Below are 27,339 nucleotides of genomic sequence, written 5' to 3'. Positions count from 1 at the left end.
TTTCCTTTTTACTATTTCATAAACTTTTATTTACTTAACTGTTTGAAAATTTTCCTTTTGCCATCTTCTGTATCTTCGCCTCTTTCGTACATTTTGTCACGTTAACCATCACATTACTTAAATTATCGTACCGCTTATTTGCCATAATTCGAAAGCCAATTCTCACGTCTAGAATTCAAATATTTCCGAATTATGAACCAAAAAAAAAAAGGAGATAAATATCTTAGACCGTAAAAGACTGGAAGAAATTCTATTCCACGTTTTTATTAGGCTACCCTGATAATCATATCATCGTTATTGCACATTAACTTCTGATACACTAAAACCGATTGTCCGGTAGTGTAACCGATTGCTTTTCTTCCTCGTGTGAGTTGCGGTGGGTAGGTCGACACGACGTGACGAGACATCTGTCCCGATGCCTCCGGGATGATTTATCCGCGGGAAGGCCAGATCTGCCCTCGAGGATATATCTCGGTAAGACGGATGGCCTGATCGCCATAAATGTTGGATTACAATGAAGGACTCGGTGTAAATAAACCTTGGCCGATATAACGTGATTATTTCTTTTCTCAATTAACGAGAAAATATTGGCTTCGATTTAGATTCCATCGCGTAACTCAAGATGAAATTTAAACTCATGACAATTTTTAATGATTTCGATGTATCGGTAAGAAACTTCCTTACGAAACTTCCTTAGTGTACGATATTTCATTCATAAACTAGAGAATATTTCATTAGCGTAGATCGATATCTGTAACATACGATGTCTCTAATTATCATCGATCTGATACTTCGAATATTCCACCATAATTTCCATCCTATTGCTTCTATCGAACTTCTAGTTGTTAATTTAATCGCAATTTGAATAGAAATTTCATTAAGAACAAATTAATGTACTACGTTTACTGCACAAAAGCGAGTTTCTTTGAAATGATAAAAATAGCTCGCATACTTTAAATATAATTATTCGACCGAAAATAATTGAAGAATGTTGGAAAAATCGGTTGTCGCCAGCGACAGAAGAAACCGAAAATTCGTGCTTATTTGACGCGTATTAATAAATGGAAATCAATTATAATCCAAGAAGTTACAAACGCGAAAGAATTTTGGCTGCAGGGACGGTTCAAAAGTGATTTCGAATATTATCTCACCACGGAACTAGCTAGCTAGCTAAATTCTAACGCATGAGCAATTTCGTAACCGAGCGTCTTCACGTACCGAAGCGTTTTGGAAGAAGTCTCGAAGTTTCATAAATCTTGCCGCGAAAGTTGTGAAAGTTCGCTCTTTAAATCTAGACCGGGTAATTTTTTAAATAGAGATTCCTTCGGCGGGGTGTTCTTCGCTTTAAAAAATGCCCGACATTTTTATCTGTAACCTCTGGTCACATTCTTTTGCCACAATTTAACGTTACGAGGATCGATTATTAATAAGAGGTTTTAGCTGGACGATAGAATCGTGTCGAAAGATGCGTACGCGTCATAGACAGAAGATCTACATAAATGATAATGCGTCCACTAAAAATGTTTGGATTTTAAAAAGTTTCAACAAAAGTTTCAGAAGCGTGAGAATCGCCAGAGAGAGAGAGAGAGAGAGAGAGAAAGAGAGAGAAACCATTATAAAAACTTTAGACGTGTATCGGACAACAAACAACAAACAACAAACGCTACAACCAACATTTTGCGACAGTGGTGAAATCTGCTACACCTGACACCGAGTGGTAGCATCCTTTGCGTTCTACGTGATATATTACAAAGCCAGCAAGAGATCGAACCGTTTGTATCCCCCATAAATTACCGACGGTTTGCTCTCCAAGTTTTCTAACAGATGCAAGCTACTTGAGAAATCTTGGTTGGAACTCGTTCTTTACACGCGTGGCGACAGCCGATGCTATTAATATTGGATAATATGGGCAACAATATGTCTCCCTTTTCAATTCTATTTCCGCGAAACTATAACAGCTATGTTTGTGAATGCGTTAACTGGAAGGGGAGCAACGTGGAATAAACCGCGGAAGTAGTAAAAGAAGTAATGCGAGAAAATTTGTACGGTTCCATTTTGGTCGTTTATCACCCTGTATTTATAAAATCATGAATCATGTTTATACATAGTGAATCGTGTAAACGCGTCATAGCTAATATCGTGTTAAACTAATCGTGATTAAGGCTTATCTATCAAATTAATTTTCATTCCATAGTCATCTCGTCTGTTAATTTACTTTAATTTAGTATCTACCCCGGTTTGCAATTCGCGCCGTATTGAAATTTCATCATAGGTCCAGGTATATACGGAAACCTTTGACTGAATATAAATGGCCAAAGGGAATAGAGTGCTCACTGAATGGGACCCTGGCTGGTCGTTACAGCGTAGCCGTTTCTAAACAGCGAAACTCGTCGACTTGTGATTAGCGAGACGACGCAGGATTCCAGTGAACTGCAAGGGAAGAACGTAATTGCGTTATCTTTTTTGCCAATTTTTTCAATGGCCCGTTTTTCTCCTCTCATTGTCAGACGATGTCCTTAAGGAGGACGGCCGTTCTCGTGCGAATATCGCTGCTTGCAGTTGCTTCGTGCGATTGCTACTTTTGTTTCGAACTCGGTTGCTACGAAGTTGAACGAAGTTAATTGTATCGGGATTACGCGGCGAAGCGCTTGCCCTTTCGTAGCGCATTCTTCTTTGCCATTTCAATGTGTTTGTGCATTTAGTACATCTGACGACGATATCGGTGGTGAAAATTGGCAATTGTTTAGTAACCAACGATAGTAATATTTGTGCGATTTAATTTGGTTAGTAAGCTCCTTCGTAAATGAACATCGATGGGGCAAAATTCGATGCCTATAATATTAGTCTGCTAATATTCTAATTTTGTAGGAGATCCAATATTTACGTATATACGTTTCAGAGGAGTTTTACCGATTGAGAAAATTTATTCGTTGTAAATTCACGATGACGTTTTTCGTAGTTCGTAAAAAAAAGTTTTATTTTAAAAGAAAGCGAGAATTTCATTTTCTGCAGCCTAAAACAACGAAGAGGTCTCAGTTGATTTTAGCTATCTTTATATTTCGTACTTCTTCCCATGTTATGATGCAGAATATTTCAAATTGACCTATAAATGCACCGAATCATAAAACGCGTGAATAACATGAAACGACAATTTTATCAAAAAATGCGATATAATTTTATAAAAATATTCTTTAGTTTCTTTATTAAATTAAAAAAGAAGGATAGAACACGAAGAATACCTGCAAACAAAGAAATTGTATTTTAATCAAATTACAGTCTCATCTTTTCCCTTCCTCTTTTTTCGGATTCTCTAATGGATATTCAATCGATCCGGTTTTCATCTTTCAATATACACGTCTCCTCCCAGTTAGATCAAAACTGCAACTCGCATTTACTCAGTCAATTGTCATCAATTACATTCAATTATCTGCAATAATTAATAATTATATACCTAAATGAACTAATATGCAAAACCACGGTAACACGTCACTATCGCTGTACCTATGTATGTGTATTCTCGTTTCAATTTCGAAACTAAATTATTATATGCATTTTTTAAAATAGAAGGGCTATTATATAGATTTGTATTAATTATGCACATACGCATGTATGGCAGCGTGAGTTATAGAACTGATTTCACCGGGAAATGACGTATAATACAGAAATTCATAAGGTTTCACGTTTATTATGATGAAAATGACGAGATGAATGTATTCACCTATACATATATCTATAGATATATCGTTTATAATATATTAAATTTGGCAAATAAATTGACTCGGAATAAGATTACAAATTTCATCGTAGCTTTGGCTAGAAAATAAAACAACAATGCGCTATTGTTACGCGATTATGTAAAATTTCCTAGGCAAACTAGAATTCATAAAATTCCGCAAGTTTTCAATAGAAAGGTTCAGCGTAGATTAAAATATATTTTATGGATAAAATTCTTAATTATCGATGATTCGCAAGATCGTCTTTAATCTTAAAATTCTACGTTGAATGTACCCGGGGCAAATTTTTTTTTCAGTTAAAAAAGGAAAAAGTTGCCGAGTCATTTTCTAAAGTATCGATGACCTCGAAGTAACTCCTTGCCGGGTTGCTAACCTGCGCTTTATCACTTTCACTTTGCTCTACAAACTTTCCTAAATCTCCTCAATATCGAAATCTATGAACTTTAAGTTGAAAACTTTCGACGATTTTCCATTACCCTGCATCAACAACTTCAGAAATTATTTTCTTCAACTTGCATCCTACCGAAAAAGAAACACTTCCTTTTACTTTTAACTTTTTTTTATTCGCCGTTATTAAGCTGCAGAACCACGTTCTTCAAATCAGGTACGTCTTTATTTGAAGTAATAATATTTTTTATATACGACTATATCATCGTTCATTTATTCGTGACATATGTATCTCGAAGATCACGCGGCAGGCAATTCATCTGGTTCTTTAAAATACGTTAACAGCTTGCTTGTACTTTATTCAGCTCGATAAGATAGAAGCAGCGAGCGCAACACGTGTTCCATTATACCCCTTTATCTAGGGGATGCATATAAGCCACCATACTAGATAAATACCATCAGTCACTTGTGGTGAATGTAATTTAGGTATTGAAAAACAATGATTGATCGTCAGCTTTCCCACAGAGAAAATAAGCTTCTGTCAGCGGAGAAAGAACGATTTCAACTTCCACAGAATCTCTCTGTAACGTTATTTCTGTATGGTAGTTACATTATTAAACTTTTATATTCCTTCCTATATAAAACAATTTCTTTTCATGAAAATTGAGTTTCACCTTTACATAGAGAGATCTATTTGTTTGATACATTTAGCAATAATTTTTCTACTAAATGTAGTAGGATCAGCTTCTAAGGCTAACAGTTTGTGCTACGCTTACTATATGTAACGTTGCATTATACGAGATAACGTTATCATTGCTTATTGTCATACCTTATGCGTCGTGCTATCATGTACTTCACCATAACGTTATTTATTATCTTTAAATTCAACGTTTCTTTACCGATTATTATCGATTGACAGAGAAAAGCGAAACTTCAACTGTAATTACGCTTCATCCGACATACTTCCGACATGGAATTACAAATGTTTGACCGAAATAATCCAAACGGAATTTCATTAATAATTTCCATGTTATCGAAACCTGTCCGGTTTATCATTTTCTCTAATGCTACGTGCAATGACACAAATAACCTGTTTCTCAGAGTTCGTGTCCAGTCAATTCCATTAATTGCTGTAACTAACGAAGGCTTGCTTCCTGTTTAGCACGTTCCAAAACGGAATTAGAACGCAGCGACTTCGCCAAATACGTTTGCCAGTGAAATGACAATTTGAGGATCTGGCTGATGAAACGACGTTAATTGCGTCGTGATATGTGTTTGTAGGATTTTTACCTTTAGAGACAGTTGTGAATCGTTCTGTGATTACGCTTGTCGAGGTACTTTTTCGAGGATTCGATACAATATTCTTGATACAAGTAATATTGGAGCAAATGACGGGGGCAAGCTAATAGCCGATGATGTTATTTGATCTGAACTAATCAAACTCCGCAAATCTTCAGCTCTAAGAAGCGTTCAGGGAATTCGAATTTTGGCATTGTTAGTTCACACAGCTTCCCTGTGATTTGTATGATTTCACGGTTGGCATTTTGTAGTTATCGAATCAATTGTGTTCGATAGCTGTATCTATTTGAATGAATTCTATTACCTCGTAATCATGGCTATTAATTATCCAATGATCACAAGCATCATTCATTCCACAAATTATTTTATAATCGTAGTCGTTAATTATTAATCACATTGAATTCTGCTTAATCATATCAAGCATTATGCGTATATGTATTTGAGATTTAGTAAAATAAAAGTATTACTTCGGATAAATACTTAATTGATTATCATTAAATGTTATTTAACAAACAAAAAGTCCACATAAAGGAAAGGGAAAAGAAATGGAAGAAGGAATTCTTTTAATCGATATATTTGGTAATCTAATTAAAAATCCAAAATTAAAATAATTGGCACTTTTTGAAAAGCATTTTTGAACGAGTTGATTAAATTATAAACCGCAGAGATTAATACAAATAAAATTTACGAAGATGGTAGAACGTACTCGATACAGTCCATTTTGGTACAAATGAATAATGACCGGTAGATGTGAAATTCACAATGGCTTTTCGCGGATGCCCTGGTTTTATAAGCTTTTACCATAAAAATTGAAAATTCCTTTCTGTGTATTATGTACACTTTTACCATAACGACACCTTTTAAGCGGCACTTTATGGGCATTAAGCAACACTTTGCTCATAGCATTTAGATAGATCATCGATAAAATATCGCGGTATATATGCCACAAAGATAGACTTATTTTATCAAGATAAAGTGCGTGAAATAAATGGAACAAGGGATGAACGTTTTCCGATTTCTCAATTTTATTATCTCTTTTAACGCAACAACAACGGTTCACGTTGTTAAGAGGGAGAAAGAGAGATCTGAACGGTATCGATGTTTCACACTTCACGGTTTCAGATAGCCAGCGACGGTGAAAAGTTTATACTGCATTAATGACTTGGCGCACATCGTAGTTAAAAATAATTAAACACCACGATCGATAAAGCAAGCCAACGTGTAATAAATGCACGGGCGGCCATCAAAATTCTTGGACCTATTTAAAATACAGCACAATATCGAGGTTTATCCTAGCCGCGGTCCTCGATATACCGGATACGCTTAATTTCGCTAATTAACGACGTATGTACAAGCTGATTAATTTCTCCACGATGTTATCCGGACTGTCTGGTTTTAAAACAATTATGTCTAATTATGCCGGCAATTATCGTATCGCGTATATACGATATTTCAACGGCGGACGTTTTATTGGATTACTCAGATTAGTTTTCGATTTTTTGGAAAATGTGAGAATTTCTTGTAATATCTGTTTCACTGTAAGATAAAATAATTTCTTTCGTAACACGAAACATTTCTAAAAAAAAAAGTATTTTCCCAAAACGGAGTTAAAAATTTAAATATACCTCGTAGACTGTTAAACAAATATAAGGCAAGCGACTAGATCAGGATAAAATCATGCCATTCCGCTCTAAACGAAGTCATGGTTTAATGAAACTGTTCAAGCCCCTAAGGTGGAAAACAATAATTGTAGCCGAATCGCATTCAACCATTAAACGTAATTACCCTCGCTGTTTTTTTTTTTTTTTTTTTCGTATAAAGTGGAAGTTTCAATAGCATTTTAGAAGTTTAACCGAGATAACAGTTGTATCAACAGGTTTCCGCGTTGCTTTCAGCACTTTCGTCTCCCATACCTATGTTGTATCATGTAAATGGCGAGCAGTTCAAATCATTCTGATTTTAATATAATACAACACGAAGATAAATTTGAAAAGGTTCTTAAATCGTATAAAAAAGTATGAATAGTTAATATTTTATACAGCTACATATAAGAGCTTGTAGTGCATTACTTTTGATGATATTAAGCGTTCCCAATACCTAATGCCAGGAAAATGTGACCAAGCATCATCGTACATAAATCATGTCTACGTTTTACGAACATAAAGAAAGTGTTGTAGGAGTATCTATAAAATTTTTGTGAAGCATTTTAGGAGGCGTGTTTGCGAACCCCATTTTCATCTGTTGAGTTCTCCCAACGTATTACGTCATATATTTTGGCCATATATTTTATAGTTATTTTACGTGTCGTTTTATCCTTTTATTATTGGTTATGAAAATTTAGCGAGAAAAACTAGGCTATGGAACGCAGAAGCCAATGAATTCGGGTAAACAAGCATAAACAAATTTTCATCAACTTGCTATCGCTTGGTCGCAATCTAACAGCGTCTGCTCTCTATTGATTTGAATATGAAACGTTTAATTCTAAATATTTGACTTGCTTTGGCGATTTTACTTGTTTGCCAACAAAAATAAAAGCGAAATAAAATACTTTGAATTAAAGGAAAATAAATTGCGTTTTTTTTTTTTGATAATTAGAGGTTTCAAAATTTCCATGAAATGACGGAATAAATACGATCTTCGCGTATAACACAAATTTTCTGCGTTATATTTGTCAATTCCATTTGTGAATTATTAAGCAAAATAATATTATTCCGAGGAAGATAAAATATTGCGAAAAAATTACTTTTCTTTAATATAATCTATTTTTCACCGAGCACAGAACCCAACTATATCAACTTTTTTTTTGATAATTAGAGGTTTCAAAATTTCCATGAAATGACGGAATAAATACGATCTTCGCGTATAACACAAATTTTCTGCGTTATATTTGTCAATTCCATTTGTGAATTATTAAGCAAAATAATATTATTCCGAGGAAGATAAAATATTGCGAAAAAATTACTTTTCTTTAATATAATCTATTTTTCACCGAGCACAGAACCCAACTATATCGCAGCCCGTGTTTTTCTTTTAAATGGAATTATGAGAGAAATCAATTTTGTTTATTTTTCGTTATATAACATAAACGTATAAAAGTTCGTTTATTACACGCATGATCCAGTTTATTAAAATCGTGTAGTGAAATCAGCATGGTTTGAAAGCACACGCTGAGAATTCTTGGAAAAATATAAAGCTTATCACGGGGAAATGCAATTATATATCATTGATTTAAGAATATATTAAATATATTAAACTTTGTCACACACGTTCTACTTCACATTACATTTACTCTACATTTACATTGTATTTGAATTGAAAGGTAATATCCTGTTCCATTTTCATGATTTTTGGGATTCATATACCAAACGCAGTTATGCATGAAATAATTTCGCCTCTGTGCAAAATTGGAAACCAGTGCGTCAGAAATGCTTCAGGCTAGAATTTCGAAAGAGACATTTTAATTTTATCGACATGTCAATTTTTATAAGCCTGATATTTTTTTCCACGCTCGTGCCATTATTTTATATTCTTGAAAATTCGCTGTTATAACCGGTAGTAGAATATAATAATTTTTCATATTGAAAATCTTAAGGATACAATTTTGTATAAAAATAATTACGACTAAAAATACACGTGACGACCCCCTGGAAAAAGCTCTGCGACCCCTTTGGGGATCGTGACTCTCAGGTTGCGAATCCAGGTTATATGGAAACCAATCTTTCTACACACATTCCTTTCATCGTTTATGGTATTTGCTTGTATAAATTTTTTGAATAAAAATGTGACCGCCACAGCTTTCAATGAAATACTATGAATATTATAAAACGCGTATCGCTTTAATAACGTAAAAGACGTCTCGTTAAAATGTCGAATATTATAAATAATGAAATTAATTACTTTAAGGCGGTAAAAGTATTTGTAGTATTGCAGCATCTACCTTTTGAAAGGATAATAGACGAATTTAACACAGAATTTGTATGAAAATCTTGGGACCTTTGAATATAGATATTCGAAGATGGAATATCATGTCAAAGTAATGGCCAGAGTGGAAATAGAGGCCGCGAATTCCGCGAGTACTTTAAATTCCTTCAATATGTGACATTTTCGCTTTCGACAAAATTTGGTCCTCTAATCAATTTAACGAAATTTTCACGTTGTAGGGGCGAAGTTAAAATTCTCAATTTTCGTAAAATTGTAAACGGAGTTAGAGACCACGATCATCCGTTAACACGTTATCTTTGTTAAAATGTTAAAATCCAATTCGAAGAGCTAAACGGCGGTTCGTTTAAATATATAACTAAATTTGACCGATCTTTACCGAACATATTTTTCAAAGATTGCTTTGTAATCTCTCTTTTGCGCAACGCTGAACTTTGTATTCTATTCACCCTTAAAAATTAACTTCTTTTACAATTTCTTTTTACGTCGGTCATTCTACATCGTAAAAAGACGAATACTCGTCTCAACGAGCATCAAACATGGCGTCGCTCTCCTTTAAAAGTAACAAAAGTGACGTGGAAAATAAGATTCTGGTGGCGTTTCTGAAAGCATCGTTCAATAACAGAGCCAAGGCACAATTGATTGTTATAACGGAGGTTACAGTATAACATTAACTTCGTTAGATGCTGTACAATTGTAATGCAATCTATGTAACTCCTATGTCAAACGATCACGAACATTGAATTGATAAGAAGCTCTTAAGCCTGTCTAATATTAGATTAAAAGCAATCGAGAGATGGCGCAACGTGCTTCGTGCATCTTTATTGCACTCTAGCTCCACAATAAAGAGGAAAACGTAGGTTGCAGAATGAATGCAACGTAAAAAGGTATACAAGTGGTATTCTTAATTATTCAATTGATGGTTGCGCTCCATCTCTCAATTGAAATCTTTGTCCATGAAATGGAAAGTTGTTGCACAATCAAACGGGTACAATTTACATGTACGTATGTACAAACTGTTAGATTATGATTATATGTTGATGAACGGAATGCTCGTTCGAAACAGGAAATTTGTACAACAGGAGATTCAGTTTTATGCATATGCGGTATTGTCATTGGCGCATCTAAAAAACGAGAATAAAAATAGGTAGTTTGCGGCAGTGGTATTCGAAATCACATTGTTGTCCATTTTTAAGCGATGTCGTAGAACTGACCAACATTTTCTCTGTCGTTCTGAGCGTAGAAAAAAATATCGGTCAAATAAAAACGGTCAATCAAATCGATGAACGTTGCAAACTGCGAACTACAGTGAAATAGAAAAATAAAAGAACCTATGACACGAGCACGAGTGACCGATCGTTTTTTCATTTTAATTTGTTTATTACGATGAATATTTCATATCGAAGCTGTACGACAAACATACGCATCTTTATTCCCCGTAATAGAGCGGCAGGGATGAAAGTTCTATGCAGAAGTTTTAAATCGATCTTCAAGTTTAGCTTTCCTATGTGATTATCGACAAATTATTTTGCTACGAACTTTTGACACACTTTTCTGCCTGGGAAATTTACAAGGTAAAACAGATTTAAACCGTTCTGACTAAAAATGCTTTCAGCCCTGAATATAGAATGATGTTAATGATTCACCTACAAAGGGTGGAAAAGTTAAAAAATATAGTAGACAAATCTGATAACTGATTAGGGGAAGTTACGATTCGAACGAACATCTTTTTAAACTTCAAGTTCCATCGGTAGACGTGTACGTATTTTAGAACATTAAGGGTAAACGAACTGTTATTTTTATAAAAAGGAGTGACTTTAAGTAAAAAATTTATGTTTGCAAATCATCCACTCTGTCCACTGATCACTGTACACAATCAAAACCTTGCATTGTAATTTTCTTCTGCAAGAAAACTCCGGAGAGTTAATGGTTCGTGGAAACTAACAGATTTGTTCGAGAACTTACCATTTTAGCATAATCAATCTTAATCTTCGCTTTATCATCTCTACAAAACAAAAAAAAACCATTCCAATTTTTCCCAGTCTTAATTAAGATATTCTTTGTGCTCCGTCTTTTCAACTTTTCTTTATCAATCGTACTTCGTCACATTTTAGCATGACTCTTTCAACTTTCAAGATATTCTTCACAAACAATCTTCAATTTCTTCGTCTATCTCCACCTGGCTTTCTCGCGTTTCCCCAACCAGAGAAATATTTAATTAAAAATTTCCAACCATAATCAGAGCATTCTTATATCCTTATTATTGTAAATTATTTGAGAAGAAGAATCCATCGGGACGCTTTATAATATTATTGGGATAAAACGGCTTGTTTTCGGGGGGTAGAACCATTTCTACGATAGCGTTTTCGTACACTTCAATTTCTTGTTATTCGTGAAATTAAATAACGTTCAGGAAATTACGATAATTTCTAACACCAGCCCCTGACAAAATGATAGCCTTTTTCACACTGGGCAGACTAACTGCAAGAACATCTAAAGGCCTCTGTAATTACAGAAGCGAGCCGCGGAAGCGAGGAGTTAGAATACCGGCGGAGATTCATCCTTTTTGTCGCGTGAGCGAATTGTTCGGAGGTCGTGGGGAAATTGTACGCTTTGCATCTGACAAGAAGAGATCTCGAGGTATACGTAACGACCGCGTTTAAACGAGTTTTAGCACGGCATTAAAGCTTGGAAATAAGAAAGCTAGTAATGTTTGCTTCTCAAAAACAAACAGTGATCGATTTATGAGACGCTTGTGTTCAAGATTTCGGTAATCTTTATTCTTTCTTCGTATAAACTTCCTCGTAAACGACGTTCCCTTGACGTATATGATCCAGGCGACTCCAAGACTATTAAAATTAACGAACGTGATAGGATGATGAAAAAGAAAAATGTACCAGACCATATCGACTAAGAGTATTCTTTTTATTCCGAGAAAGAAAAAAAAATGATATTTAGCAGCGGCCAACAAGTCGATAATTATTTCATAAAGTGACAGACGAATTATAAGAACCTTGGCATCGTTGTTTTTATTCTGGAACGTGCGAACAAAGTAGCGGTGGACGCCTTAAAGGTTGGAGAAACGCCACAGTGTCCCCGTATTGTGTCGGAGACATGGTCTGGGTCAATGAAGGTACAAAGGACAAGGCAGTTACTCTTTGAAGGTTGCCGACTAATTTAACGGTCGAACCTCGTTGAGATATACCTCGATCGATCATTAAGTGCAGAGACCGCCGTTTGTTGCGAGAGTCGTGGTTCGTTTGTGCAACAATGCACAATGTAGACCAACGTTCTGACCATTCCTGGTCAGCAGACGTTACAGCATAGTTTCAATTGCTTAGAAATCCTCCCTGGGATTTCAATGCACAACGGAAGCTTAGAAACTTGTTCCCGTTAGGATACCATCCCGAGCAAGACACCCGTGACAGCGCCAATAATTAATTTCGAGCGTTGCGTTCGAACAATGACACTTCCGCTTTGCCAAAGAACTTTCGATGCTGCCAATAAAACATGTCTCGCGTCATTGTCTCTGGTTGGAGGTAGAGATTCGCTTGTCTCATTTTTGCTGCCAGATAGAGTATGTGCTGTTCGTTGAATACTTTCGAGATAATTTTTTCTTTTTAACAGAGAACAGATAGTTTTGCAAAGGATGGAAAGATGAAAAGACTCGTCACTTTTGTATCGAATGATAAATGGTAGAAATTTCTTCGAATAAAACTTGCCAAACTCGAGCCGAGAACCGAAACGATCCACGTAGAATGTTCTGCTGCCACTTTTAAATTTTAAATCTTCAAACGATGGAAACGTTTAAATGTAATATACATTTCATGCAAATCAAACGTATGGTTATAATTCCGGGAAATTCGAAACTCTAGGCTTTTGTGCTCAACTTTTAACTAGGTACTTAACCAAAGCGTTTCTGTTTAGAAATTTCACAGAAATTTTACGGTTCCTCGCCTTTATTTCCTCTGTGACGCCGGCTAATTCGCCTGTGTCATGGCTCTGCGAATCGTGATTAATGGCGCTGACTGCTTTATCTCCATAATCGCGATTAGCATAATTATCTGCGCGGCAGAATGTTCACGCGCTAGATTTTCCTGCAAATCTGATCGACCAACTATGTCAGTCACGTGCATAGCATCTGTATCTCGGATATGTTCTTGCCCCATCATCGCTAAATGACTTAGAACGTTCGTTGTCTTGTAGCTCTCTTTCGGAATAATAATCGATAAGAAAGTACAATGTCCAGATAAGTGATTAGCGCAAAATTAAAACGAAGATAAGGGAATGATGGAAGAGCGTGTACTTCTTTAGAATTAGGTTTAGCATAATTCCTATTTGTGTCGTTTAGGACCGTGACAAGGTGCGTTTCATAGTCAGTCGGTTAAAGTATTTTTGGGATACGATACGTAACACCATAGACAAAGGATGTCGTATGAATGTTGGTTCACAAACTAATCTCATTCGGGTAAAAGCCATAGCAATGCTCCATTGTGTAAATGATTTTATTCGTTTCTATTATTTGAAACAAAATACTATTCTAACTAGTAAAATAACATTTCTATCGTACCTGTATTTTCGTAAAGTATCGTATCTTGAAATTAAATTTAATCGTATTATTCTTATATAGCATGTTTCGTTTCGATTATTTGTAATTCTTATTTGCTTGTAAATCGACGTTGTTAAAAGCTTCCCGTCTCTATAGGGACGGTATTGATTTTATTTTGCATTAATAAATATTCCATGTGTCATATACTGTAATTACCATTTTTTTGATAGAGTTTTAACAAAATAACTTTGACGGGAATTTTTTAGCGATACCTACCAACAAATTCGTACAACTAGTGAATTTTCGTACGTCCATGATGCCTAAATCAGAAGTAAACAAGGTTAAAAAGACTATTATCGTTATTTTAGAAATCGAGGGCTTAGACTTTCTTTAAACTGTATTTGACAGCGTTGAGGAGAAAAATGCGGTGAAGTGGTTGAGCTGTGAGATATTAAACATTTCTGTCTAACAGAGATTTCCAGAAAAGTTATATAAATGCTTAAGGTAAGAGCAAACTGGCTCTCAAAAATAGCTTCTTTGAACTAAAACTTTGTTTGAATTATACCCGGGACTGGGTTTGACAGAACTGATTTGTGACCTCCTATGTTTAGGATCTTTTTATTCGTATTTAAAAATGTACCGTCTAAGGAGCACTTTTTATTATCATGTTTTAAATATAACTTAAAATAGCATCGTAGGATAAAAAGTTATAATAATTTCAAACGATTAACAAAACGTCCCCGAAACTGAATAAATACTTGGAACATTTAGCCTTTTACTTCTTTCGAATGTTTTTATTTTAGGATATTCGATCAAGTACATTTTTTATGTTCAAGATATTTTTTCCTTTAAATATCCAAATCGTTTGAACAATATGCTTTACAATGCGATCCCCAGGGATAAAATCGAAATATTTTACAGCGAGGATTATTTATTATTCGCATCATTTGCCGATTCAATACGCCAGAGAAGTAAGCATTTAAATTTAGCCCAGAATCAACCTATTGATTTTTATTTTTTGTGTTATAAAGTTGTTTATATTATACTACGAGAATGTAACAATATAGTTCATAAAGTTATTGACATTTTATTATTTCACCTGAAAAATTTGATATCGTTTTTCGTTTAATCGTTCACTGTTCAAATAGCAACGACCATCGGTCAAATAAAGAAGGTATAAAATATACGTGAGATTGGAATTTACTGGAATTCGAATAATCGCCAGTGATGCTATGTCGTACAAGGGATTCGGCGTTCCATTTCAAACAGTACACGCCAAGCTTTCTAATATTTTTACCAATTTTTATTGATCGATGGTGTCGTTTGACGCAAATATGAACAATAATGCAATTTTGCAAACGTGCCATTGAATAAATTACCGGGAAATTGATAGTCAGAAGGGAACGCGTGGATTACGTGCCGCAATGGATTTTCCGCCCCTTACAGGGAATTTTATTCTTCTCAATCCTTACTGAAATTCACGTGAATATTCTTGGATCATGATTGCTTTGAAATTTAAATAACATTAAGAGCTCTATCTATGAAAACATCTTTTTTCTCGTGTATGGTTCACCAATAAATCGAACGCGTAGAATAGAATCTTTTTCGTGTTCAACTTCCCTTTCGAGGAAATCGATTTTAAACATACAAACGCGCGCACTCTGTCAGAATTCAGTGGATTTTGCCACAGCTGTCTACCATACAAAGGAAACAGCTTGCAAGTAGCAAAGGGTGCCATATATCTTTTCCTTTTTTTTTTTTTTTTTTTTTTTTTTTTGAAAAAGTACTAAGGTATATAAATTTTTTTTTTATATAACAAAATAAAATTGTTAAATTGTATTAATCGTAACACAGTTCGATAAGTTTACAATCGCCGTGATAAACAGGAGTGTGCACCAACCGATAAGATCGATGAAAGAATACAGTGGGACTCGATGCGCAGATCTGCTTCATTAAGGAGGTATCAGGTCCGTGGAAGTTCCATTTTTTCAATATTTTCAAAAGATAGCACCCGCTGAGTGATAATACCTACATATTCAGCGTGGAAGGAAGAACGAAAGAAAATTAGAAAATTGGAAAACCATAGAATTAAAAGCGGCGCAACGAACGTGTCACCTCAGCGGCGTACAAACTTTATAAGAGTAGTTCGATGTAATTTGATACGGTTGTTCAATCAAGTTTAGCTTCGCGATGAAAGCGAGCTTATTCTTTTCTAGCGGGAAAGCGAAAGCTTCGCTTATATTTCCTTATAAAATGAACATTAAACTATTTATTATCATCATTTACGTAATGATATAACGATATTTACGTATGATATAACGTAAGAACTGCACATGCAAATGCGAATGTAAATGATCAAACGAAGGAAACAATTCTCTATTTTGTGAGCAATATCGATATTAGTAAATTCCATCGGAACACGAGATCGAATACAACGGTCGTAAGACGCGAAACTTTTCTGCTTCCTTCTACGGTTTGAATGAATAATTAAATCGATCTGCGTGCCAACGGATCTTTGGCGGTGCTGACACGTAAGTTTTCGGAAAGTTAGATTGCAAGCTTTAAATTGAAAGTGTATCGGTTGCAGAGCGACGAAGACGAAACGCAATCGGCCGAAATAATTAAATAAGGCGGTCGTTCTTCACTCGTACTTGGTGCGCGCAACGAAACTCCGCTCGAGCGCCGACTGGTTAATTTCTGGATAATTAATTTCTTCCAGCGACGACAACGAGTTCGAAACGCGTTTCGCTAATTAGTATCTTGCTTTAGACTTTCTCGATTATCGTTTGTAAATCAACAGTTCTCTCGAGCCTGTAACTGATCAATCAACCGGGCCGTGTAATTTACCTTTTCCTACCAGGAGCGTGTCTCGTAAAGTTCAATTTTGTAACTTTGTTACTGTCTTGTTTAAAAGTTGGGAAGCTAATCTTTAGTCAAACCTTCTCGTTGAAGCATTATTTTGTCGTTAAATTGTAAAGTAGTAAGTAGTAAGTAAATTGTAAATTGTAAAGTATTCCGTAACAGGTTTAAAATAAGATAATTTCCCATTCATTTTCGATCATAATACTGTCTTTTTATATCTTGAGTAGAAAATAAACTTACGTCTCTAACCCTCGACAAGTATCGTTGAGTCATAAATGACCGCTATGGTTCATTTTATTTAAATTTGTATTTTTCGCCTTGGACGACAAAGATCATTGATAGTCATCGTTATATAGGGTATAAAATACAAGATAAAATTAGATATCCTATAACGTAGTAACGTAATTGAAACTATCAGGTGGTCGCTAATAACGCGAGCTAGAATTAAGGTAGATTTGTAGGATTACAGTTGTGAGTGACCTATAAGTGAAATATACTTTCCAGTGGCAAAGCATTAATTTTTATTTAACACGTTAGCTAAAAAAATCCTAGAAATCACTTGTTACTGAGATACGAGTGATTGCCTTGCACTTTATTTAATGTTACATTGTTATTTTGGCTCATTCAAAAGTAACATGCTGGGCTGTTATCAGCCTCTGTGGTAAGATCCCGGCATAAATTTTCTTTATCAGATGACCTCGTAAAAAAGAAATCTAAGGCCATTAAATTAGGTGCCGTTGTCGGGAAATTAAAAGTACTAGCCTGTTCCATCGAACGACCTATAAAGAATGCCACTGTAATATGTATGTTCCTAATTCATAGCGCGTAATGAATTCATCGTAGTTGATATTCATTTCGTACATTAAGAAAATGTTACGATATAAATGGTCATTAGCATGCATAGATTATGTAAACGAGGCTTCATCGCGCGAAGAAATGATACTTTCCACCTTAATTAATCGCTGTAACTTCGTGTAAGAAAACATTTTTCGTAGGTATATCTTCGATATATTTTTTTCATTAAGAATTATCACTCTCTTCTCATTTACCAGGTATGTAAATATGAAACCGGAATGTTTGTATAGAAAATACGCGTTTATTGTATGAAAATGATCAAAAATATTTTATTCGAAGTATTGCCCATAGCTAGCTATACATTTTTCCCACCTGTCTGGCAATTGGTGGATGCCACGCTAAAAAAACTGTCGCTCTTTTGAGGCAAACCAGTCATCGAGCCATTTTCGTACATTTTCGTAAGAAGTGAAGTGCTGGTGCTGATATATCGCCGGTTCCAGTGTTGCTGGATGCTTTGTATATCATATGTATATTTCGAGACATGTTCTCCGCTCAGGATTATAATTTTTCGAGTAAAAATTTTCAGGTAGCTACGCATGTTTGCCCTATTTACGAAATTGCTTCTTTCCGGTTTAAGTCCAAATCACTGTTCTTATATTTATGAACACTCTTGCGCGTAACGTAAATATACATTCAAGGGGGGATAGAAATATATATCCTACGTTATTGTTACTCGCGTCGCGTCAAGGGAACCATAATTTTTATATAACTATAAATTTACATTTTTGAGTTTCACTCATGACGCTTCTCCCAGAGGCCGATGTATTTTTTACACCATCTGTTTCTGAATGAAGAAATACGATTGAATAAAATCTTTGATTACCTCTTGATCGGTCAATTTCGTGTACATATTTCCTGTGTATTTTACCGTAGGTTATTATGTTAATTTGATGAATATTTATTTACATATTAATACGTCTTCGCACGTATGGTAATACGTTCCTCCTATCAACGATCGAAGTAGTTATGTAACACTAATTCGTCCTACAGAATTCGATCATATATCATCATTAGCCGTGAAAGTGAGGTTTATCTCCTCGGAAGTAACACGAATTAGGATACACATAGCCAAACGTAATAACTTATTTACACAGTATATCGTACTCTTGTAATACTCCTTAATAGATAAATACATAGAACCAATTAACGTTATACGCAAAATTATTTACAAATAAATGTATACCGTGTGACATGATTAAAAACACTTACTGGAACAGCGTCTGTATTGGGTTAAGGGTAGCATGTACAACGGAATAGTTTTTTAAATCTCAGAATGAACGATCAACCGCAGCATGAAAACTGCATGGCACGTACAAATTCCCGTTCATCATCGAGCTGTAGTATAGACGACAATCCCATTTCTTACCGCCTCTGGAACATCGTGGAAGGAGAATCGGGGGAAGTTTGGTAGGGTAGCCTCACGGTCGGGAGCGAAACAGCCGAAATCGTTAGCTCTCGTTTGCACGTAAATCTCGTGCAGCTGTCGCCTGGTTGCCAGTGAAAAGAGAACCCTTAACGCAGATTCGCAGTTATCCTTCGACACTTGGTGATGCCGTAGCGCTGTGCCAGCGAGACACGGTCGCCCCGGATAAACGCAGCGAATCGCAGGGCCATAATTTAGTAAGCTTCTTAACTCGGAGCCAAGGAGCACGTGCACTTTATTCACCGTCGCGTCGTTGCCAGCTCGGCTGGTGACCGATAAACACGGCACGATTCAAATGAAACTTCCGGCTTCGTTTGTGTAGAACGACAACGATTGGGCTCGTGCTCTCTCGGTCGCTCCATTTAAGGCCAATCGCTATTCCTGCGACGCTTTAATACCCTCAATGAGAGCTAATGCCATTCCGCGAAACGAAAAATGCTTCCCTCTCTCGAGGTTACGCCTCGAGGACGGTGAATACGCGTGCGTTGTTTCAGGATTTTCGTTCCCTTGTTTTCGCTGATGCCATTTTTTAGAACGACCGTACAGATTATACGGGCTTCTAGAAACAAGAAATTCTAGATTTGAACGACAGATTCCTTTATCGTCCGGAATTCGTCGTTTAGAATTTGAGAAGCTCGTTGGAAAAATTATCATCGATGAAGGAAACATTGGCGATGTTGATTGTACGAATACTTCGTTGTTTGAAAGATCGTATTGAATTGTCACGAATTAATGAAAAGTTTGCGAATCGCGTTCAAGGTATAATTTTTATACAGTTTCATCTTTTTTTTTTTTTTTTATCGAAACGTTAAAACAGATAGGTTTTATAGTTCTTGCTTTTTAAACAGCACATCATTAGCTGTTAATAGCTTTTGCGGAAACTAGTGATTGCAAAGTTTCACCATCTTCTTATTTTGTAACTGTCAGCTGCCAATATCACGACCGCCTCGTGTAAACAACTTTCAATTCTTTTATCGCTCAAGGGATTTCTTCAGCCGAGAGGCAATCCCTATAAAATTGTTTATGAGGCGACAATAGGAGAGCGATATCTAAAAAAATATCGTATGTAATTTTTATTATGTTGTTAAATAAATCATAATAATAATCTTGGAAAGTGCACGCGTTTTCCTCCATAGAACGGATTTGCGAAATTGAAACAGACATAATATAATTTTTATTCTCCTATAACAGACCTAGGATGCTTCCATAACTCTGATATTTATCAGCGATGGTGTTAGACTAACGCATTAAAAAGTCAAACTAATTTTTCTTCCGCTAGGATCGAAGGTGCAGTATATTGAAACCACTGGAGATTTGCTTTGAAATATTGTTTTCACGAGAGAAACCAGTGGATACTTTGAGCTAAGACATTCTTCTACATGTAGAGAAAATGAAGTTCTATCATTCACATAAATGTGTTGATAAAGACTTTCATCGCCTCACTGTCTGCAGATTCTTTTAATAACTAGAATATGAGCTCTTCGCTTGGCATATTTATGAAGACATGTAACGTGCAGATTTATTCAAAATTATTACTTCTTGGCGACTACGTATTAGCTCGTTCACATTTATACATACATCTATCTATTCCTGTGAAATTTATAATAAAATGTGATCAATTCTAGGCAATCAAACCAACCCCATATCGCTAGGAGTATGGCTCGTGATATTACGAACTTCCGCCATTTACATACTTCCTAAATTGTCCGATTATTTCTAAAGTCTGATTTTAAATACTTAATTCGTCTCGCTAATCTAACTTCTCCATTTTACCAATCACATACGAGACGTAGAAACGTTTCATATCGCAGGATATGTTTGAAACGAGAAAGGAGTATAAATTCACGTTGTCGTTTGACCATGTAGACAAATCATAAAACGTTCGTTAACGCAATCCAAACTGGAAATGAAATTGCTCGGAACGTTTTGCTTATTTTGTTTGTCGAGTATTAATGGCCGTCGGTGATTTATTCGACACGCTATGGAATCCAGTTCTCGTAAGGATCGTCTTGCGACCCCTTTCGTGTTCCTTTTCGCCTTCCCAGTTTATAAGATACCTGTTTGAAGAAGAAAGAACCTACGACGCAAAGCTATTTTATTAACGACAACGTTTCTTCCTCTAAGAATAAGTTTCCATCTTATTCCAATTGTAATAATCAGTAGGATAGGGGAGAGCCGTAGCTCGACGAGACTTTCATATTTTTTATCGTCTGCAAGAGACGCAATTTAATTTGCACTTTCATTCCTTTGCGAGCGTTAGTAAGACGTAGCATGGAATAAGAGGCTTTCTCGTTTGAAATTTTTCATTTGTCGCTCGAACTGGAGGCACGATCATGAAAACTGCCCCGCCGAACACAACGGAAAGTGTAGGTAGTTCCGTGAAAATTCTGCGAAATGCTCTTTCTCCTTACACGCACAACTATTATCGTCGGGAAAATTGAAATTCTAATAGTCTCGTCGCGACAAATATCCGCGTCGTACCTAAGTATCGACGCGAGATTTTCGTTTTAAGAGGCGTTGCAAAGTTCCTAGCTCGCGCGCAGTGCGAGATTAAATTGCTGAAATTGATTACCATCGACGAGATTGAAAGTTCCAGGGAATTCGTTCCGTATAAACGAAGATTTGCGTGGTTTTAATGCAAATGTAATCGAAAAGTGTTCGCTTCGTATACGACACTAGCGATTATTTGTATCGTGCAATTATCGCCAGAAAAAATTAAAATATGACAATTTCGTTTCGTATCGATGAAAGTTTATGACGTACTACTAACTATTAATACATAATTTTGATTTCAACTTTGATAGAAACGAAATGTTTTTAATTTTCGTATCGCGATTAAGCAGCTTATATCGCGGTTGTCACTAAGGATAATTAAAACGTAACACGTAGCTTGAACGTTAAAAACACATTTGATTTAATCGATGGTATTTAGATATAAAATTAATTGTATACAAAATTTTGTTTTAATCGCCACCATATATAGAGAGAGCGTGAAAAGTATTAAATATGATATTTTAAAAGGAACTGTTACAAGCTATAATTCTTTATTAAAAAGGCTTTTGAAAGAAAGAAATGATCAAATTAATTTTTTAAACCAATGTACGTTAAAGTTACGTATAAATGTTTAAACGTTTATTTTATAAATGCAAAGAAGAAAAAGTTCCATTAAATTTGGAAGCGATGAAGAATATTAGATTCAAATAAAACTTGTTTTATTTCCTTTACTCAAGTAAACTCACTGTTAATGAAAAACAAATTGATCCGGATTTCCTAGTTTTCTCATTAAATCGTATTTATCGACATTTCGCGGTAAACTAGCGATATCTGTGACGTTAATTTTAAAACGAAAACACTAAACATATCCACGCGCCCCATACTTGTGCGTTTTATGAAAATTTTGTTATACCAATTTTGTTGTACATAGCGTACTTAACGCACATTTCCTTAAAAACGGATAAAACAAGTGCACCTGTAATTTCCATATGTATACGATAAAAATTAAATCACATTAATAACTCAGTAGCATAAGGAAATACACGGAATCGAAAAATTTCACTTTAGACTTCCTGTCTTGTATTTCATTATTTTTTAGCGATTTCGCATATGCCTTTGGATTTTCCGCATGACGAAACGAAACTATAGAGACAATACGATCATTCTAGTGATAACGGCCATGCATTCTACACTAAATTGAACACGATTTTAATTAAACACTGAAAGCGACTGACGAAAGAAATAGATCATGCGTTATGCGTCTCTTGCTAGATACGGACACAATTAATAAAGAAGACAGGAAACATATTTTAATATTTTCTATCCGAATCCATACGGTAAAATTTTATTTCTTCCCACTTATTTTTTGACATGTAAAAAGGAAAGAAAAGGAAGTGAAAAGGAAATAACAAAATAACCTTTACGTTGTATCGCTCTGCTTTAACTTCTACAACGTTATCCAATATGTATTACCGTCTAATCGTTTGCTTTGATCGACATTACAAGCCGCACGCATTATCGTTTTTCCGTTTCGCGGACTTTGCGTGGAAAATCCATAATACAGTTCGACCTTTATAGCTCTAACTCTCTCGACCCGCTTATATCTTTCGTTGCTCGTTATAATATCCATACAGGTGGCGTGATACACCTTGCGAGCGAATCATCATGCGACTTTTGATCGGTAAAATTTTATTTCTCCGAGATATTTTATTCCCTGAGATATGTAAATCGTATTACTAGTAGCACAGAAATACGTGTACGTGTATTTACGTATTTGCGCCTCTCGTCCAGTTTCGACGATTCGTACGGTGATCGAGGAAAGAAGTTGCAAGTGGAAGAAATTGGAATTTTTATTCACATAAGGATTTTTTTCAAAGAAATACTATTGTAAATCCTACGTCATAGAACTTGTGGTAATAAAGAAAGAACGTTAAAAAGTAATCCCGAAATATATGGCTCGTTTGAAAATTTCTTGGAACGAAGTATAGCAGTAACAGCAGCTTTGGATTTTTTAGTGCAACGGATATTCATTTGCCGTATGAACCGCTCCGGTGGTAGATTCTTCACATGGAAACGATAAAAAGAAGTTCATAGAGAACTATTTCATCCTGTTTTCGAGTTATGGCGAGTTTCTTCTTAAACAAACTGTATCTGCATACCTACACAAGAGATATTCGAAATGACCTCTTTTGCATTCGAACAGGAGACAAGATTGCAGACGTTTTATCAATGTGTTATATGTGTTAGACATTTCTCCACCTATTGTTCGTTAGATATCGAATTCTATTTGTAAATGAGTAGGTGAAATTACTTCAACTATTTCTACCTTTCGATAGAATTATTCCAATATAAAACTCGCTATAACTCGCAAACAACATCAAACAGAGTATACGTTTCTACGAACTTTTCTTATTGTTTTCGTGTCCAGAATCCATCGCTGAATCGGTTGCTCGATGCCGCGGGACACTCTGTATATGTATATTAAACATCAAATAATTTCACCAAGTTTAGCAAAGAGAAACGTCATCTTCTAACAAGATAATGCATACCCCTATACAGGTGTCATATCTTAAAATACAATTTATTACCTCAGCAACGTTATTTGCCAGATTTATATACTTATCGCTGATTCCCATCTATTCTCAGAATTGAAAAAATTCCTCCGGGAAGAAGTTCTTGTCAAGCGAGATTATTATTATTTAATATTAGAGATATATTATATACTATTAACTAGAATTTTACGATGACGATAATATTAGAGAATAAAAAAAACAGTTTACAAATAATATTACCATTTGGAACATTTCTGACTCTGGTATTAAATATTTGTATATAAAAATGTTCCACCATGTGTAATGTGTCATTTGCTTTTATTCAAAATAACAGGGTAGTACGTTTACTTTTTGGTTGTAATAATACTGAAATTAATAATAACGTAAACTCCCATTTGGTAATTACGAGTTTCTGCTAACTTGGACCATAACTATACCGGGATTAGGTACTTTTGCCCTCCACCGAGAAATATTTTAATCCAGAGATTTGAATAATGAGTCGCGAAGCTAATTTGAAACTGAATTTTTATATCAATCGTTGTACAACAACGTAAAACGTTACGTTGATGGGAAACTTCATTTACTTTGTTTTAATAAATATCGTAGGAAATAAACACACGTATCCTAAAATGAAAGTTAGTCGTCGGATGGAAGTACAAATAGTCGTTGCGTTTTCTACTTAGAAAATTATCTATATCTATCTTCATCGTAACCTATCTATTATATTTCTCTTTCGATTGATGACACGGTATGTTCCTACGTTACTTTATCTTGTAATTGCTCCACCAATAAAATTCCATATCCAGTGGGCTAAAAATAAACTATACCCTTTCAATGTTTCACGGTCGCGTCTTTATTTAGCGATAAAGGTTTACGATATGCAGATTTAATACCTAGTTTGTCAAATCGTAAATGAGCCTTCGATATTAATTATAATATTAATTACACGTATCGACGTATGATGCAGGCTTCCGTTGGAAATACGCACAAACAAGAGCTCTTTTGATAACTTACGTTTCAACAAGTCTATAATCGATATCGTCCCATTTTACTCATATCCATTCGAAGCTCTAAAATATTTTATCCGATGCATCAATTCCAGTAACAAAAGAGCAGCAAATAAAAAGCGAATAAATGAACGAGAAAAAAAAAAGTGTAGAAAATAATCCAATATAGTGGCCAAGTTATAGTACAGCCCACGAGAATCATTGAGATGGTTTTTTATTGGAGATCCACGTATATACGTGTGTATCTCATCAAATCTGTACAATATTTAGCGTATTGACAGGTTGATATATTGGCAGCAGCAGATAACAAGACTGCAACGTAGGGGCTGGTTTCGCGTATATTTTACGTTGCTAGAGAATCGAGGTTGTTCATAGTGTTAGTGGAAACAATGGACTTAAAGCTTACTCTGGATCTTTGTGTTGCATCGCCATATTGTCTGACTGCCTTATCTTGCAGACGTCGCCGAATTTCAAGCACAACAATTTATCGGCTTATTATCTCTTTTACTTCACGCTTCATTTTTTGCTTATGACGTGTATTGAAAGCTTTTATCGATTTGCGATAATTATAATTATTAAAAGTTTTCTCTTTTCTCCATGTTTTTATTTTTTATTTGTTTTTTTTTTTTTGGTGGTGGAAGGACTTTCACATTGTTATCAAGTTTCACAGTTATTGATCAGAATTGACTGGAAGTGCAGTGCAGGATAATAGCTTGACCGAAAACATTTTTTCACGAAGTAATTTTTTTCAATTAAATTTCTGTATGGCTGTTGAAGGATCGAGAATAAAAAAAAAAAAAAACAAAAATTGTTTCAAAGTATCTGTTATTTTACACACGACATAAACGGGAGGAAACTTCAACTATACAAGTGCGCTTACATTCAAGCAAATTGATTATCTACAATTTTAATTGATCCACCATAATACACACGAACAAACTACTCTATTTACCCACTTGTTAATTAATCAATTTGAAAAAATTTGCGTACAGGAATCGACACAAACTATTGCAGTTTACAGTCAAGTTCAATCAATGGGGAAATTGCTTACAAGTTAACCAGTTCCAAGTCGTGGCGAGCTGTTTGCAAACCAGCAACACTTGTACGGCCAATAATGGCGACTAGAAGTTGCTATTAAACTATTCGAACGATGGCAGAAATTCGCTAACCGTTCGACTTCAACAAAGTTCGCGGTCAATTTACTTATTATCAAATTAGAAGATAATGTATCATACACCATCAACGGTGAAAGGAGCTCTTAGATCGTAAAATCTTCGCTAGTGTTGATTGGAAAATTGATAAACGACGAGTTACGTGGAAACGTTCACAAGCACGGACATTTTCAAATGAAAAGATTACCGTGCAGCGTTAATCACTTTAAAGATTGACGTCAACATTCACCTTGACGCGATACCACCTTCTAATGATATACAGTTATACACGATTACAATGTTGGCTGTAGCTACTTTCTTGTGGCTCTTTTCAATAGATAGCTATCAGGGCTGATTACTTGTTATTATTTTTTATTTATTACAAGTCATACGACGATTAATAATGCTCACATCGTGCAGAAGGATCGTTGCTCGGATTTTCTAGCGCAAGTTAACCACGAACGTCCTTATTATATAATAGGTGGTAATTGGATTACGAGGTTAATTGATCTCTGCTTTCTCTAAACTGAATATCACGTGTGCAAATTACAGTGAACGATGATTGAACATTACGAGAAAATGGTAATAAGAAACGCCAGAAGAAAAACCAATAGAGAAAGGGAAAAGTTTCCACTCTTAAAATAGGGGATTTATGGCTTACGCTTTAAAGCGTAAATGTAGAATTACTTTGACTTTGATCAATGTCAAAGATTCTAATTTTATCTTGATAAATTCTAAAATATCTTACTGTGGAAATTATCATCGATACTCGCATATTTTCTACGTATAACAAATTAAGACACTATAAATCATGAATGAAAGATGAATACGATAAATATCGTAGAAGCTATTTCCACAAGTTTATTATCATAAACTACTAGATATTCACTGAAGAAGCTGGAGAAAATAGTCAATAAAATATGTATGCGTGAGATTCAAGGAAACCGGTAACCATAAACGTAACAAATTTATTCAGCGCACGTGATAACTTGACAGATGATGAAAATTATGTTTCGCAACCAGGCAGTAGATTTTTCCCTAATTGCTTAATACGTTTGCGACAAAGCATTCAGATATACTTCGATTCT

At 35.2% G+C, this 27,339-nt stretch overlaps 1 protein-coding gene across 1 annotated transcript in view; it reads left to right on the top strand.

The window, feature by feature from the left end:
• Nucleotides 1-27,339, top strand: part of LOC126924711 (calexcitin-2) — a 44,813-nt gene that overhangs the window by 8,977 nt on the left and 8,497 nt on the right. The gene's annotated exons all lie outside the window — the stretch shown is intronic.

Source organism: Bombus affinis, chromosome 15, assembly GCF_024516045.1.
Source record: "Bombus affinis isolate iyBomAffi1 chromosome 15, iyBomAffi1.2, whole genome shotgun sequence".
In the NCBI taxonomy this organism is placed as follows: domain Eukaryota; kingdom Metazoa; phylum Arthropoda; class Insecta; order Hymenoptera; family Apidae; genus Bombus; species Bombus affinis.
Note: the sequence above shows the minus strand (reverse complement) of the source record. Positions and strands in the feature narration are given on the sequence as shown.